The sequence below is a fragment of the Lepisosteus platostomus genome, chromosome 16, assembly GCF_059453375.1.
Source record: "Lepisosteus platostomus isolate fLepPlt1 chromosome 16, fLepPlt1.hap1, whole genome shotgun sequence".
NCBI classification, from domain to species: domain Eukaryota; kingdom Metazoa; phylum Chordata; class Actinopteri; order Semionotiformes; family Lepisosteidae; genus Lepisosteus; species Lepisosteus platostomus.
The window spans coordinates 12,808,110-12,822,979 of record NC_142626.1 but is presented as its reverse complement, the minus strand read 5'-3'; the positions used below and the strand labels follow the sequence as shown (position 1 = coordinate 12,822,979).

Below are 14,870 nucleotides of genomic sequence, written 5' to 3'. Positions count from 1 at the left end.
CACAAGTCACTCTTTTGCCTGGGAAGAAGCTGGTTCGTTCCCCGTCCAGCGCTGCTTCTGAATAAACTATTCAGGTTGTCGATGAGGGTCCAACTGTAGGCTGCCGTTGATCAAGCGGAGCATTCACGTTGGTAGAATTCTGAGTACGTACGGGATCCTCAGCCTCGCGCTTAGAACAAAGTCCAAGTCCTTTTGCAGACAACAGCAGTTGTCACGTGATTGTCTCTGCGGATGCATGAAAATGGCCAAGGAGAGCCCCGATCTGAGCTTGCGCCCCCTTTTTGACCAAGACACAGATGTGTGCTGATTGGTTGAGAGTTTGGTGGGCATTGGAGACCCACGTGGTATTACCACGCCCTGCCAGTCCCTGATTGGTTGGTCAAGATGAGATATAAGTCACTTACTCTTGACACTTAGGAATGCAGTCCAGATGTCCATTCGGCACTCCCTAGACTGATAGGCGCCCATGGATGACCATTGATCATGATAGCCAGGCTTAGCTAAGTGCATCCCCGTCTGGGAGCTTGTTCCTTATCAAAAGAAAACATCTTAAATCAGCCTGCATGAATACTTTCTCTGTGGCTGCACCACAGAGATGGAGGGTGAGATGGGGCCTCCTTTAGGACAGCATACCAACGCTTAATTCTGTCTTATTAACAAGCATTGCCGCTACACAGTAGAGGGAAGACATGACCTGATACCTGACGAGTGGGTGTGAGTGAAAAAGATGCCCTGACTGACATTGCAACCCAGCTGAGAGGGACCATACCAAGTGCTACAGTCTACCAACTCTGCCATCCGAATGACTGGGCGAGATCGCTGGATCCATGCATTGCACTGTCACCGAGCCACTGCACCAGAGACTGAGTGAACAGAAATAATGCTGTTGCTATTCTTTCTGTGTCTTATGGGCTTCCTAAGAGCGGCCAACAGTGTGCTTGTTAGGCCTGAGGAACATCACTCTGATATTGGGGAATATGGTATCAACACATTCTTGGCATTGTCATATCTATCAGCCACAAATTATAATCAAAGTTAATGTTGGGTCTGTATTGCTATACCGAGATCCTGATGATTGATCTCCACATGGCTGAAGTCTGTGTTTGGGTTCTGGGGTGGAACTTTGTTACAGTATCTATTTGTAGGGTTAGTATTGCTTATACAGTATGTGCAATTGTAATCGTCACTTGCGGTAAGACTTTAATCACGTCTTGCTGTAATCGTGTAACTCACAAAGTCATGGTAATGCATGCCTGTACTCCTAAAAAGGCGAAGTCTGCCTCATGTTGTTTGTGTAGTACTGAAGGGGGGGAATGAAGAAAGATAGGAAATGTGAAAAAATGGTTTACTTGTTTCTTTATGCACAAAGACTTCTTTTGGTACAAAACATTCCATGCTTAAGCTCTTTTGAGTTATGGCAGGGATGGGAGTTAACTGATAGGAGATTCCAAGTATAAGATAGAGACTCCCTAACTATGGGAAGATAAGACTGGCCATTCAAAGTGTTCAAGATCTAGAGAATGTCCAAACACAGGTGACCTTCCCCCATTACCACGGTAACAATTTGCGTCAGAAATGGATGAAGTTTGCTATATAAACTGGAGCTTTGTACCTACAGTGCCTTGCGAAAGTATTCGGCCCCCTTGAACTTTTCAACCTTTTGCCACATTTCAGGCTTCAAACATAAAGATATACATTTTTTATTTTATGTGAAGAATCACCAACAAGTGGGACACAATTGTGAAGTGGAACGAAATCTATTGGATTTTTGAAACTTTAACTAATAAAAAAATGAAAAGTGGGGCGTGCAAACTTATTCGGCCCCCTTGCGTTAATACTTTGTAGAGCCACCTTTTGCTGCGATTACAGCTGCAAGTCGCTTGGGGTATGTCTCTATCAGTTTTGCACATCGAGAGACTGAAATTCTTGCCCATTCTTCCTTGCAAAACAGCTCGAGCTCAGTGAGGTTGGATGGAGAGCGTTTGTGAACAGCAGTTTTCAGCTCTTTCCACAGATTCTCGATTGGATTCAGGTCTGGACTTTGACTTGGCCATTCAAACACCTGGATACGTTTATTTGTGAACCATTCCTTTGTAGATTTTGCTGTATGTTTGGGATCATTGTCTTGTTGGAAGATAAATCTCCGTCCCAATTTCAGGTCTTTTGCAGACTCCAACAGGTTTTCATCCAGAATGGTCCTGTATTTGGCTGCATCCATCTTCCCCTCAATTTTAACCATCTTCCCTGTCCCTGCTGAAGAAAAGCAGGCCCAAACCATATTGCTGCCACCACCATGTTTGACAGTGGGGATGGTGTGTTGAGGGTGATGAGCTGTGTTGCTTTTACGCCAAACATATCGTTTTGCATTGTGGCCAAAACGTTCGATTTTGGTTTCATCTGACCAGAGCACCTTCTTCCACATGTTTGGGGTGTCTCCCAGGTGGCTTGTGGCAAACTTTAGACGAGACTTTTTATGGATATCTTTGAGAAATGGCTTTCTTCTTGCCACTCTTCCATAAAGGCCAGATTTGTGCAGTGTAAGACTGATTGTTGTCCTATGGACAGACTCTCCCACCTCAGCTGTAGTTCTCTGCAGTTCATCCAGAGTGATCATGGGCCTCTTGGCTGCATCTCTGATCAGTCTTCTCCTTGTCTGAGCTGAAAGTTTAGAGGGACGGCCAGGTCTTGGTAGATTTGCAGTGGTCTGATACTCCTTCCATTTCAAGATGATCGCTTGCACAGTGCTCCTTGGGATGTTTGAAGCTTGGGAAATCTTTTTGTATCCAAATCCGGCTTTAAACTTCTCCACAACAGTATTACGGACCTGCCTGGTGTGTTCCTTGGTCTTCATGATGCTCTCTGCGCTTTCAACAGAACCTTGAGACTATCACAGAGCAGGTGCATTTATACAGAGACTTGATTACACACAGGTGGATTCTATTTATCACCATCAGTCATTTAGGACAACATTGGATCATTCAGAGATCCTCGCTGAACTTCTGGAGTGAGTTTGCTGCACTGAAAGTAAAGGGGCCGAATAATTTTGCACGCCCCACTTTTCATTTTTTTATTAGTTAAAAAAGTTTCAAAAATCCAATAGATTTCGTTCCACTTCACAATTGTGTCCCACTTGTTGGTGATTCTTCACATAAAATAAAAAATTTATATCTTTATGTTTGAAGCCTGAAATGTGGCAAAAGGTTGAAAAGTTCAAGGGGGCCGAATACTTTCGCAAGGCACTGTATAATTTTGAACAACTCTTTGAATATACTGTACCTAGCATGCAATTAAACTCACTTGTTTCAACTTCATCTCGGGGTCCAGAACTTATTTGTTTGTTACAACAATGGTAACCCCCCTCAGCAAACATCCCCTTCTGTTTTTAAGATGGAAATGCTTACAATGTCAGGTGTTGCACACTTGTTTACAGTAAGAAAACATGGATTCATTTTTTGTTACTATTTCATTTCCAGAGTGCTGTTGAGTCTCTTCACCCAGTAGATTTGTTACAGCTATGCACTGGCTGAAAAAAAGCCAGGCTCCACAGCTCCTGGTTTATGATGCAACAAACCATCAGTCAGGAGTTCCTGATTGATTCACTGGCAGTGGGTCTGGAACAGCCTCTACACTGATAATCATTTTGTGTGTATAGATGTATTTAAGTACTAAGCTTAACAGGCTATGAAACTGAAAATTGGAAATTAAATAAATTATGTTAATTAATAGTATAGCTTTTTAATATTTAATATTTTAAGCATAACTAGATAACTATTTTTATCTTGTAATATTTATTATATAAAATGCAATCCAATCAACTCCATTTCTAAAGACAGATCACAGACACTATTGTGAGACACTGGGGATCTGGATGTTTTTCATTTAGATGTGTTAATCAAACAGAACCACAAAAACACTGACTACCATTATTAGTATTGACCTCAAGAGGGATGCAGGGCACATCAGTGCTGTCTCCCCTGTAACAGCACCATGATTTCATCAGTGAAACAGGCTTAATTTCCAACAATCGTCAACTCAGTTCTCCCATTGCTGACATTTGTCTCCTCCTAGCTAGTGATGTAAAAACTGCACCATGTTTAGATTTCTTATTCAGCACTTAAAGGATTTTAGTCTGAAACATTCTGATATTTTAATAATTTAAATGGTGTGTATATAATAAAAACCGGAAGGAAACAAAATCTCCTTGAAGGAGATCTGTTTCTCTTTATAAATTTGGTGAACTTCTTACACATGGCACTTCTTTTAAATAATTTGTAAGTATTTTTACCCCCACTCTGTGAAAAAAATGAAAGTTAAAAAATGTGGTGTCAGTTCACATGCCTTGAACAATATTCCACAGTAAATGAAAGAACATTATACATGTGATGCCTCTTGATTATTCATAGTGAAGTATGAGATCTCTCCCCCACAAAATGATCATTACTACTACTGGGAAGCTTATAATGGAGTGGAGTGGTGGCACTGTGGTTAAGGCTCTGCACTTGAGGGTAGAAGGTTGCCGGTTATAATCCCAGGGCTGGCAGAGAAATTCTATTCTGTTGGGCCCCTGAGCAAGGCTCCAGGGGTGCTGTATAAATGGCTGACCCCCATCTTCTCTCTCTGTCTGTGTGTCTTGTGGAAAGCAAGCTGGATTATGTGAGAAAACAAATTCCTAATACAAGAAATTGTATCATCCAGGTGGAGCCCCTGTTACCTGTAAAGAACTTCTGGTGAAGTGTCCAGAAAAGCCCTATGTATGTGCAAGTAATTATTATTATTAGTATTTAAATTAAAGAATTGCACATATAATTTCTTTGCCTGTTTTATAAGAATTGCACACCAACACATTATTCTGCATCAACAGTTTTATATCACCAGTCATTGTACATTTTAAATGTTCTAGAGCCAAAACAAATTTGAGTGCAGTTACTTGAATAAATTTGTATCAAACTCTGATACTTTTGTCTTGTTTTACTTGTATTTTGTTTATTTAACAGCGCAGGAGTGGGAGGAGCCACAGTGAGTACTGGTAAAAGTCAACGCCCCATCTGAGGGGGCAGAGACACTGGTGTGAGGTTAGTGAAAAAAAACCCACAAAAAACAAATAGGGCTGGAAAAAGATTTTAAAAAACCCAAAAGAAAAAATACACCGCTTAGCACAGCAGTGGCCAGGCTGGACATACCCTATTTAACAGGGTCTAGTCTGGGAGAGCAGGGAGCGCAAGGCCTAAATAAAAATAAAACCTCAACCTGTCTCGGTGAAAGATGCATGGCAGGAGAAGGGGGGAAAAGGGTCAGTCTGCCCCAATATAGATACACGGTGGGACCGACAAAAAGAAAACAAAAAGGAAAAACTTATGCTCAGTCACAATCCCCTCCAGGACTGTCGGTGGAAGGTCCTCCCCTTGCGGGGGTCTGCGCATCCCTCCAGGGAGGTGCTCAGTGTATCTTTAAGTGCCCCCACAGCCGTGGTTGCTGCAGCAATCCATTGCCCTTAATCCAGGGCTCTGTCTCCACACTGAACACACCCCCATGTAATGCCCATGACTGTTTCTGGGGTGGAATTCCCCAGCTTGGTTAAAAGACAAGCTTTTGCAACTCTGGAGCAGAAAAAAAACAGCGATGTCTACACACTCTAGAAAGCAAGGCTGGTAGGGCTTGATGGGGGTTGTGTGAGGTGCACTTCACCTCTCAGGTTTCCTGTTTTTATTGAAGGATAATGACCCTTGCACTCTTGGTTAGATTGAATACAAACAAGGTGTAACCTTTTGCAAAATCATTACAGTCGACCAGAACTGACTTCTGGTCAGTACATAAACAGATGTTTATCTGCTGTTTGAACTAGATTAAAATATTTACAAACACAGATCTCCCCCCCCAAAAAAAAACAGGTTGTAGTGGCTTTGCAGGTACAGTATGTGTTCGCCGTCCTAGTACAAAGCCAAGAAATTAATGCTGTAATGTTGAAAGTTGTAGTTTCCCGTGTGGCTTCCTCTGAAGGATTCATTTCTACAACCCAAGCACAAGCATCTTTGACTGCTGCCCAAGTTGTTTTCTTGGTTATAGATTCTGCTTCTCACACTAGGGCTGTAGATTTTCAAATGGACACTGTCAAAGGGGTTCATTTTTGTAGGGCCTAAGCAGGCCTAGGAATGACATACCCATGGTGCCACTTTCACCCTTTTAACAAACAGCGATGCTGAGAGAACATTAATTTTAAAGTCAGCTCATTGGCCACAAGGCAGAAGGACTCTTTGTTGCTCATGAGTTTCATTTCTGCACCCAGCTCAGCATTATTTTGTCCTGGATAAAAAGGTCCACCTGGATGTGTCACAACAGGTCTTCTTTATTATTGCCGGTTGTGAATTTGGTTCCTTTTTCTGAAATCTTGGTTTGCGCCATCCAATGTAGTGACATCATGCTGTCCTGCAGTATCTCTGTAAAACAGTGCTGTAGAGAGCTGTGTTCTCAGGGTGTATTCATTGTAGTTAAGGATGGTTTCTATCAGAACCCTGTGAGATTAAAGGCTGTTGCTCTGACTGATCTCACAGTCACCAACAGTGATGCCCATCTGTCTGAAAAGCAATGCCACAGGGTAATTCAAAACGACTACCCTGGTGGTATCTGCAATCTTGTCACCATTTCCTTTGATAATATTGGTAATATTGTTTGCTAGATCATGGTGTTGTTCAAGTTCATGTAATCATTGCCGTTTCCCGTTACAAAAAATTATTGAAAGACCTGTTAGCAGTGAGACTCCATTTAAACATTTTTCGGTGCTTGACTGTGTTGGTAATACTTTTACAAAGTCAGATTTTGTACATTCTTGTGAGCTGCAGTGTCCATGGTTAAAATATCTCACCCGTCTTATTGCGTCAGACATAGACCTTTCTTCTTTCTCACAGCCCATTTCTTGTGACTGAGTTTGATTCGACTCCATGTTTGATAAACATTAGTCCTGAACCCTGTTGCTGCTGAGGGTCCACTATTTATCACAGCATCAGCAGCATGTCTGCACATGTTTTTAGCAATATATGCTGTTGCCTTTTTATGTGCGGTTTTGCAATTTCACAACAATGTCTCAAAAAAGTACTGCTTTCCTAAATAGGGCCCTGAATATATCACTGATCCCCTCCAGTACTGGACTGGCAAGCCTTCGAAACCGGGCAATCTGTAACTGGCTTGATACTGGTGATAGTCCCAATACATGGCAGAGTCTCCATAGGGTCTAATTGGTTATTCTTCATAGGCCTGAGCTGCAACTTGAATATCACTTTCCATACGTGAAGTTGCTGGGTTTGTTCTAATCACTTCTTATTTCAGTTGTTATTGTGTTGAAAGGCTCAACATTTACAGGAACATAATGTGACTTATTGAAGGAGGGCATGATGAGCAATCCTTCTGATCCTTGGATAAGTAAACAGTGCAGGATAGGTGTGTAAGTGTCACCAAGTAGCTGGTGATGTTGTCAGTGTAGCAGGATAGGGTATTAAATTCAGGTGATCAGCAGGATGGGGTGACTTCTTCCCTCTCAAGCTGCCTCAAACCTTGTAACACGTGTCCATTCTCCTCTGAGCAAAGTGATATTTTTATCACGAGCCTCTTTAACATTTCTGCTGATGGGGTTACACTTGAAGTAAACTTTTGGATTATCAAAGTTTTGTTGTAGAACATGTTCATCACATTTATCTGTTCATAATTTGTACCTCCCTGCAGGTGTAGAAGAGTTCCAGTTCTTACAGCCATTTTCTGAGAGCAGATCAAATTCAGTATATTTGTTGAATGTATCAAAAGTGGGAGAAATTCCACACCCTTTTTAGTCTAATGTTTCTGGGGAAAGTAAGCATGAGTCAATATAAAACTTTTTCACCATCTCTTTGCCCAACTTGTCTCATAAAGGCAAGCCCCAGGCATACTTGGACAACACCTCTGTACATGTAAGCAAGTATTTAAACCCCTTGTGAAACTGCGTGTTGACTTACGTTGACAACTTTGGCCTGCCACTGCCAGCTCGTTTCACATCTCTATGGGTTTTCACAGAAAATTGACACATTCAGGTTTACAGTACGTAGAGAATAGGTGTACTGGTCTGATAGCCATTATGAAACCTCCGGCCAACCGAACCTCAAACTCTCAGATTCCAGTCTATTTCATAACCTGGACACCCCATTGTCTCGGGCTCTTTAGCTGTACAGTACAAGGAGTCCAGTCTCTCCACACCGATGATGGACAGTGTGTCTGCAAGCTGACAGAAGTGGAGGAGGGACATCACACCAGGGGCATCCTACTGTCCACCTGTTACCTGACACTTTGCAGAGGGCTGTAGAGCTTACAGTATCTGCTTTTGTCTCTGGTCTCTCCATGGGAATCTGAATGAAGCAGCCCCACCCGTGTGGAAATGGTCATATGTGTCAGGTTTGAATGTTTCTTGGAGGAATACTCACTTAAAGATTCTGTGGGTGAGATGGAATCTTATTACACTTTACTGGTTGGTTTAGCCCTTTATATTGCAGCGTTCAGAGTTCACATTACGGTATGAAGACCAGGCTCCTCTCTCCTGTTCCAGAGCTAGCTTGAGGCTCTCTCTCTCCACTGTCTCTTCCAGCCTTCAGACTGCTGTCTGTCTGACCCTTCCAGTCAGCCCCACAGCTGTCATCTCTCTCCACACTGACTGTGCAGGGAATCCTCTGTACCCAGCCTGCAGTTGGAACAACCACTCCTGCCCCCCTTTCCCTTTGCTGTCTTGTACCAGATCTTCATATCTGGAACTTTTCATTGCAATGTCCTCTAGTTAAGAATATAGTGATCATCTTCTATTTAGTTTACCTACCCTTATAGCAAAGGCAAGTTACTGTACAGAGTAATGAGGATACTATGAGCTGTACTCACTCTCTAGTAATCGAGAGGGTGATTGAAGAATAAATGTCCTATATTAAATCCTGTGCTGTCTGTGGTACACTGGTGGCTCTGGGAGATCTGACAGCCTGTGAGGGGTTAAAGTGTGAAGATGAGGCACCTTGAATTGAATTGAACAGTTGGCTACAGTTAGTACATTGTGGGTTCAGTATCTGTGGCAGGTATAACAGAAGTTCTAGTAGAGAGCTGCTTCAGTGTGTGAACTGTAAGAGATAGAGGTTAAAAACACATTCCTTTGTAAAATAACTCATATGATATTTAAACAGGTGTGTCATTGTCATGAAATTTGTATAAATAAGTTCCAAAGAAATCCAGAGAAAAAAGAGCCTCCAGATCTCACAGAACCCTGAGAGCCCAGAGACCCTGCTTGCTTGCAGGACACAACAGTGGCCACAAGGTGATGCTCATCTCAACTTTGTGCTTCAGAACTGTTTTAAAATGAGTAAAATTCGTGTGTTTTTTTAAAGAAGGATTCTACATCAAATACTTGCTTAAACTAAGTAAATAAAAGCTTACTACAGTAAGTAACTACATAATTAGTTTTAAAGCTACAGTATTACTGCCCTAAAACAGAAAATGTAATAAAGTTTAAGGAATGTGCAAGCTTTTTAATTATTTAGGGACAAACTGTTTACAGTACTGCAGTGCACTGCTAGTAATGCAACAGAAATAAAATAAAATAGTAGAAAGTAACCAAACACTTGCAGATTGCACCTGTTCTCCTAGCTCAGGCCTTTTCTAACTGTCTGTGACAGGATTTGTATACGGGAAGAAGCTTTGCATACCTGTGCCGCCTCACTGCTCCAAACACTTTAAGACTCACAGTGTGGATCAATCACTGTTCAGCTCTTTCAGAGTCACTAACACACACAGGACAATGATGTCACTGATTCTACTGCTGGGGACACTGGGGCTCTTTGTTCAGGGTGAGGATAAAAGAAAATACGTTTAAATGTTTGTACTAGCTTAATGCTCAATTTTCTTAAGACATTTGTAATGTATTCAATTATATATATATATATTGTACACACATTAAATAATGTCATACATGTTTAAGATTTTCATTTTAGAAAATGTCCTTATTTTATTTCAGGTTGCCATGGTCAAATTGTTCTTACTCAGTCTCCAGCTCAAACTGTTCTCCCATGAAGCTCTGTCTCAATCAGCTGTACAGCCAGTCAGTCTACTAGTGATGATGTACACTGGTACCTGCAGAAACCTGGCCAGGTTCCACAGCTCCTGGTACATGATGCAACTAACCGTTATACTGGGATTCCTGATCGATTCACTGGCAGTTACTCTGGGACAGTCTTCACACTGAAAATCACTGGAGTCCAGGCTGAAGATGCAGGAGATTATTACTGTCAGCAGGACTATAGCTACCCATTCACACAGTGATACATGTCTGTACAAAAACCTCCCTCAGCTCTACAGAAGGTTCTCGGGCTCATCAAAAGGAACCACAGAGGACTGAGACTGAGAACAGCTGCTGATACAGGTGACCTGAACTGATTTTTTAAATTTAAATTATTAAAAGATTTTAAGTATATTTCCTAAAGATGTTTTTTTCTTAAATAACAACATGGCAGGATGCTATTAACTCAAGATTGTTATAAGAGTGTGAATTGTTAAATTGTTGGATCTCTATTTTCACTGGAATGTACTGTAGCATTGTATTTTATTTTGTTTATGATACATGTACAGTATGTTATTTATTCTTTGTCTTTTTTTTCATGTATTTTTATTGTATCTCTGTTATTCCGATATGCATCACAAAAAATTACTAATACCAAAGACGGTTGTTTTGGCTGTGAAGTTGACTTTGACTTACACTATGTGCCCTTTGCTCTTGTTTAATAATCTTACAATCAACAGCTTCTTACTTGGCTGTCGTATTTTGAGATCAGTGTCAAAGAGCTGGAATTTATTTTCCTGGAAATCAAGGACTTTGGTGAAAAGGACTTTGGTGAAATTCACTAAATCTGTTTTGTGCTTCTCCTGCAGCTTGTCTTTTTGTTATTGTACCTACAGTACAGTATATTTAGGAAACAAAACGAGGCCATGAATGTTTTTCCAGCCCAGACAGTGGGAGATATTTTAAGTCCAGACAGAACGTGCTATAAAAGAATTACTGCTGAGGACACTTGGGCTCTTTGCTCAAGGTGATCATTGAAACAGAAATTAATCTAAAATTGCTTGACTAAAATAAATTTAATCTTATCCTATTTAATCTTATTATTTTAGCACTATTTTAGTACTGGCATAATTCTCTCTCACAATGGGTAGATTTTAAAAAAGAAATACATGTGTTTTATTAGGCAGATCAATAAAACCTGCACAGTGCTTTAGTGTTATTTTTGAGCAACTAAAGTATTTGTGTTAGAAAAATCATGAACAAGAGATGTTTTAATCATTTTAAAATGCATCCATCCATCTTCTAAACTCTATGCAATACAGGGCCACAAGAGAACGAGAGCCCATCCTGAAAAGCAGAGGGCACAAGGTGGGATACACCCTGCACAGGACACATGGCAAACAGACACTCAAAATACCACGGGCAATTTTCCCAGAAGCTCATGATTAATCCACCAGCTTGTCTTTGGACTGTGGATCATCCAGACAAAACCCACAGATTTGTTGGGAGAACAGTTAAGTCCAAATTATTTTGTGCAAAATAATATGCATTTCCTTTTCAGTATATTGATTTGTTTTTCTCTTTGTGAATTCTGTAAAGTATTTCAGACAAACTCTTACAAAACAGTTCTGATAATTTGAAAGTAATTGGTAAGTATTTTGAAATCTTCAATGTGACAGAAACTTAAAAACCTGGCAGTTAGTTCACATGTCATTAACAATCAACACTAAATGAAGACAGTACAATATACACATGCTATTTAATCATATTGTTCAGAAAGGACAGCATTACCCCCTTGTAGCCTGGTCTCATCAGATCTCAGAAGCCAAGCACAGCTTGGCCAGATCAGAACCATAATGGGAGACTTCCAAGGAAGACCAGGTTCCTGCTGTCAGTGGAGCTGCTGAACCAGGATTTACAAACAATCCCAGAATGATGCTGGAGCACAAGGATGCAGTGTTGTAGGAGCTGATGTCCTTCAGATGAGACATTTAAATCAAACTCTAAACACTAACCTGAGATTTTGACATGATTGAGGTGTATAACAAACTCGTGAGTCTGTTCAAGAGAGTGGGAGTGGGAGTTTCAGAGTCATTGATTTCATTACCTGGTCTGTTGTGTACTGAAGGATCCACAGTGGACTGAGGCTGAGAACAGCTGTAGAGCTGCTATAGTTGAGCAGGGCCATTACATCATTCACTCATACAGTATACATTCATTCATCTTTGTAAAAAACATTTTTGTACATCCCTGAGATGCAGTTACATGCAAAAAGTTATATTACAGGGTCCAGTGTGCTGTTACTGAAGGTGGCATCATCCTGTAGAGCCCCAGACAGTATAACATTCCCCTGCTAAAAGCTGTAAGCACAATTTATGCACTGAGGTCTGTGAAGACAGGTCTGCTGGAATCTGCTGCTGCATCATTCTGAATGATAAATAACACAGTGTTTTTGCATCTTTATCACAGGGATATTCCAAGATTCACACCATGGAGCAAACCTTGTGCCCAAGTTTACTTCATGTTTTCCTGAAGATTTTGTCCATTGTTTTTGATTAAATTAATTTCAGAATTCAAATATTGTTGTATTTTAACAGCACATGACAGTTACTGAGATATTTTGCACATTGTTGTGTTAAGTCATTGACACACAATACTCAAGGTTAAGGTTCAAACAAAATCAATCTAATGTTGTTTGACTAAGTTAACTTTAGTCCTATTATTTTTAGTCCTATTACTGTATATGTAAAAAACTATATTTCCTTTTCAATATATTAATTTGTTTTTTCTCATTGTCAATTCTGTAAAGTGTTCCAGACCTAAGACACTTCTGATAATTTGAAAGTAATTGATAAGTATTTTTACATCTACTCTGTGATAGAAAGTTTAAAACCTGGCAGGGAATTCACATCTACACAACCATCATCACTAAATTAATAAGAACTGATTGGTCATATTTTTTACAAATGACAACCCACCTGTAGCCTGGTCTCGTCAGATATCAAAAGCTGACACAGCTGGGCCAGATCAGAACCATATCATTAAAATAAACTCTAAATACTCTGTCCCAGAAAGTGGGGTTGTGTTTCAATGTCCTGGATACATTCTGAATTTTCTTAGCTGATCTGTTGTTTACTGGAGGCACCACAGTGGAGTGAGGCTGAGAACTGCTGTAGAGCTGCTATAGTTGGGTGGGGTCAGTACATTTAAATGTAAAATATATTTTATTTAAGGCATTTATAATTCCCTGCGATGTGGTTGCATGCAAAAAAGTCATATTTGGAAAGTTTAAAACATACAGATGCAGCCATTCAAAGTGCGCGGTACAGACACGTACAGACACGCATCGTGACGCGCGATGACGCAAAATACCGCGGTACGTTATTGGTTGACTGACAGGGGCACTCGTGGTCCGTTGGTCGGTCGTAGAAAGATTTACAGTAAATGTCTTTACTGTGCCCGTTTTAGCATTCAATATTTATATGGAATTTTACCACTGAAGGGAAATCTTAGTAGCTGAGCATAAAAAGAATAGGAGCATACTGTAACGCGTGTGAAGGCCATAAACAATATTAATTTTGGAACTTAAACATACAGTAAATGGCTGGTCTCGGTACTTTAAAGAAAACATACACACCAGTATTCCATTTCTCCCTAAACATTTTAAGCATCGAAGTCTTTAACTAACGTGATACAGGAGTCAACAAGCATACTTTTAGAATTTGATTAAAAGGGAATATAATATGGAATCGTGTATCTAAAGAAATTAATAATGATATAATTATATTCATGTACCGCAACACAAGAATAGTACACGCTGTACATTGTCTGTTGATAATGTTTCTGTAGTGCTTTTTCAGCACTCTGCATGTGACCTTGCCGGTGACGCTGTGGGTTTGGTTCCTAACTCCCACATCACATGCTCCATGTTTGAATCCTGCTGGAGCCATGACTTTTTTTTTTAACAAACATTTCCTTGAAAAAATAAAACGTTTCCCTGGCTCAGAGATTAAATAAAACCTCACTCGCACCAAACAAATTTATATTTCTAAATATCACAACATGATTGAATTTAAGTAATTTTAATAACAATGAATAGTCACCTAGGCATTACAATATAAACATTTATATTGATTTAAATCGCGTTTTGATTTAAATCGCAAACGCGGGTTTAAATATATGTGTTTTTTGATTCACAATCAGACAAATGGAACATAAATTGATATCTTTGTCTTCTAAACATCTTAATAAACTTTCAGCATAGCTTTCTCCCCGTTTAGATTTATTTTTCTTGGGATCTTGGGATCAAATGTGGAAAGATTAGATTGTAATCGTTTTTATTTTTAAAATACATTTTAGAAAAGTGTAATCTATACTAAAAAGCTGTACACCACCAGCTATAAAGAGAAAGAGAGAGAGAGAGAGAGAGCACAGCCAGGAGAGAAAGGCATCGCGTATCTAAGGAAATAGCAGTATAACCTTGTTCATGCACAAACAGTGGCATTAATTTGGGTGTCTCTTGCCAGAAAGCTCTAAATTGCATTTTGAGTGTGGTTTTTGACTTTTTTTAAATTGCAACCCATAAATAAAGCTGATACTGTTTAGACTTCTAATTATTTTAAACTGTATTACAGCAGCACAATGCACAATGCAAACGTAAATTGCAAAAATGCACTTGGAATCTGTCCAAGCCCTACTTTGTCAGGCATTTTTTTTTACTGTAACGGACATAAAAACTCCCTTGCTTTTAACAGAGCGTTTCATAATTTCTAACTACGAAAATTATTTAAACTGTGACATTATCATTCAACCAGAGCTCGAA

General features: G+C 40.0%; 1 protein-coding gene and 1 long non-coding RNA gene across 2 annotated transcripts in view; both read left to right on the top strand.

Moving 5' to 3' along the window:
- Positions 1-14,870, top strand: part of LOC148646899 (protein NLRC3-like) — a 1,251,308-nt gene that overhangs the window by 996,549 nt on the left and 239,889 nt on the right. The window lies entirely within an intron of this gene.
- LOC148646900 (uncharacterized) lies at positions 10,030-13,205 on the top strand. Its single transcript, XR_015927685.1, has 3 exons — positions 10,030-10,411; positions 11,371-11,561; positions 12,518-13,205. It is a non-coding gene; the product is annotated as an uncharacterized LOC148646900 (long non-coding RNA).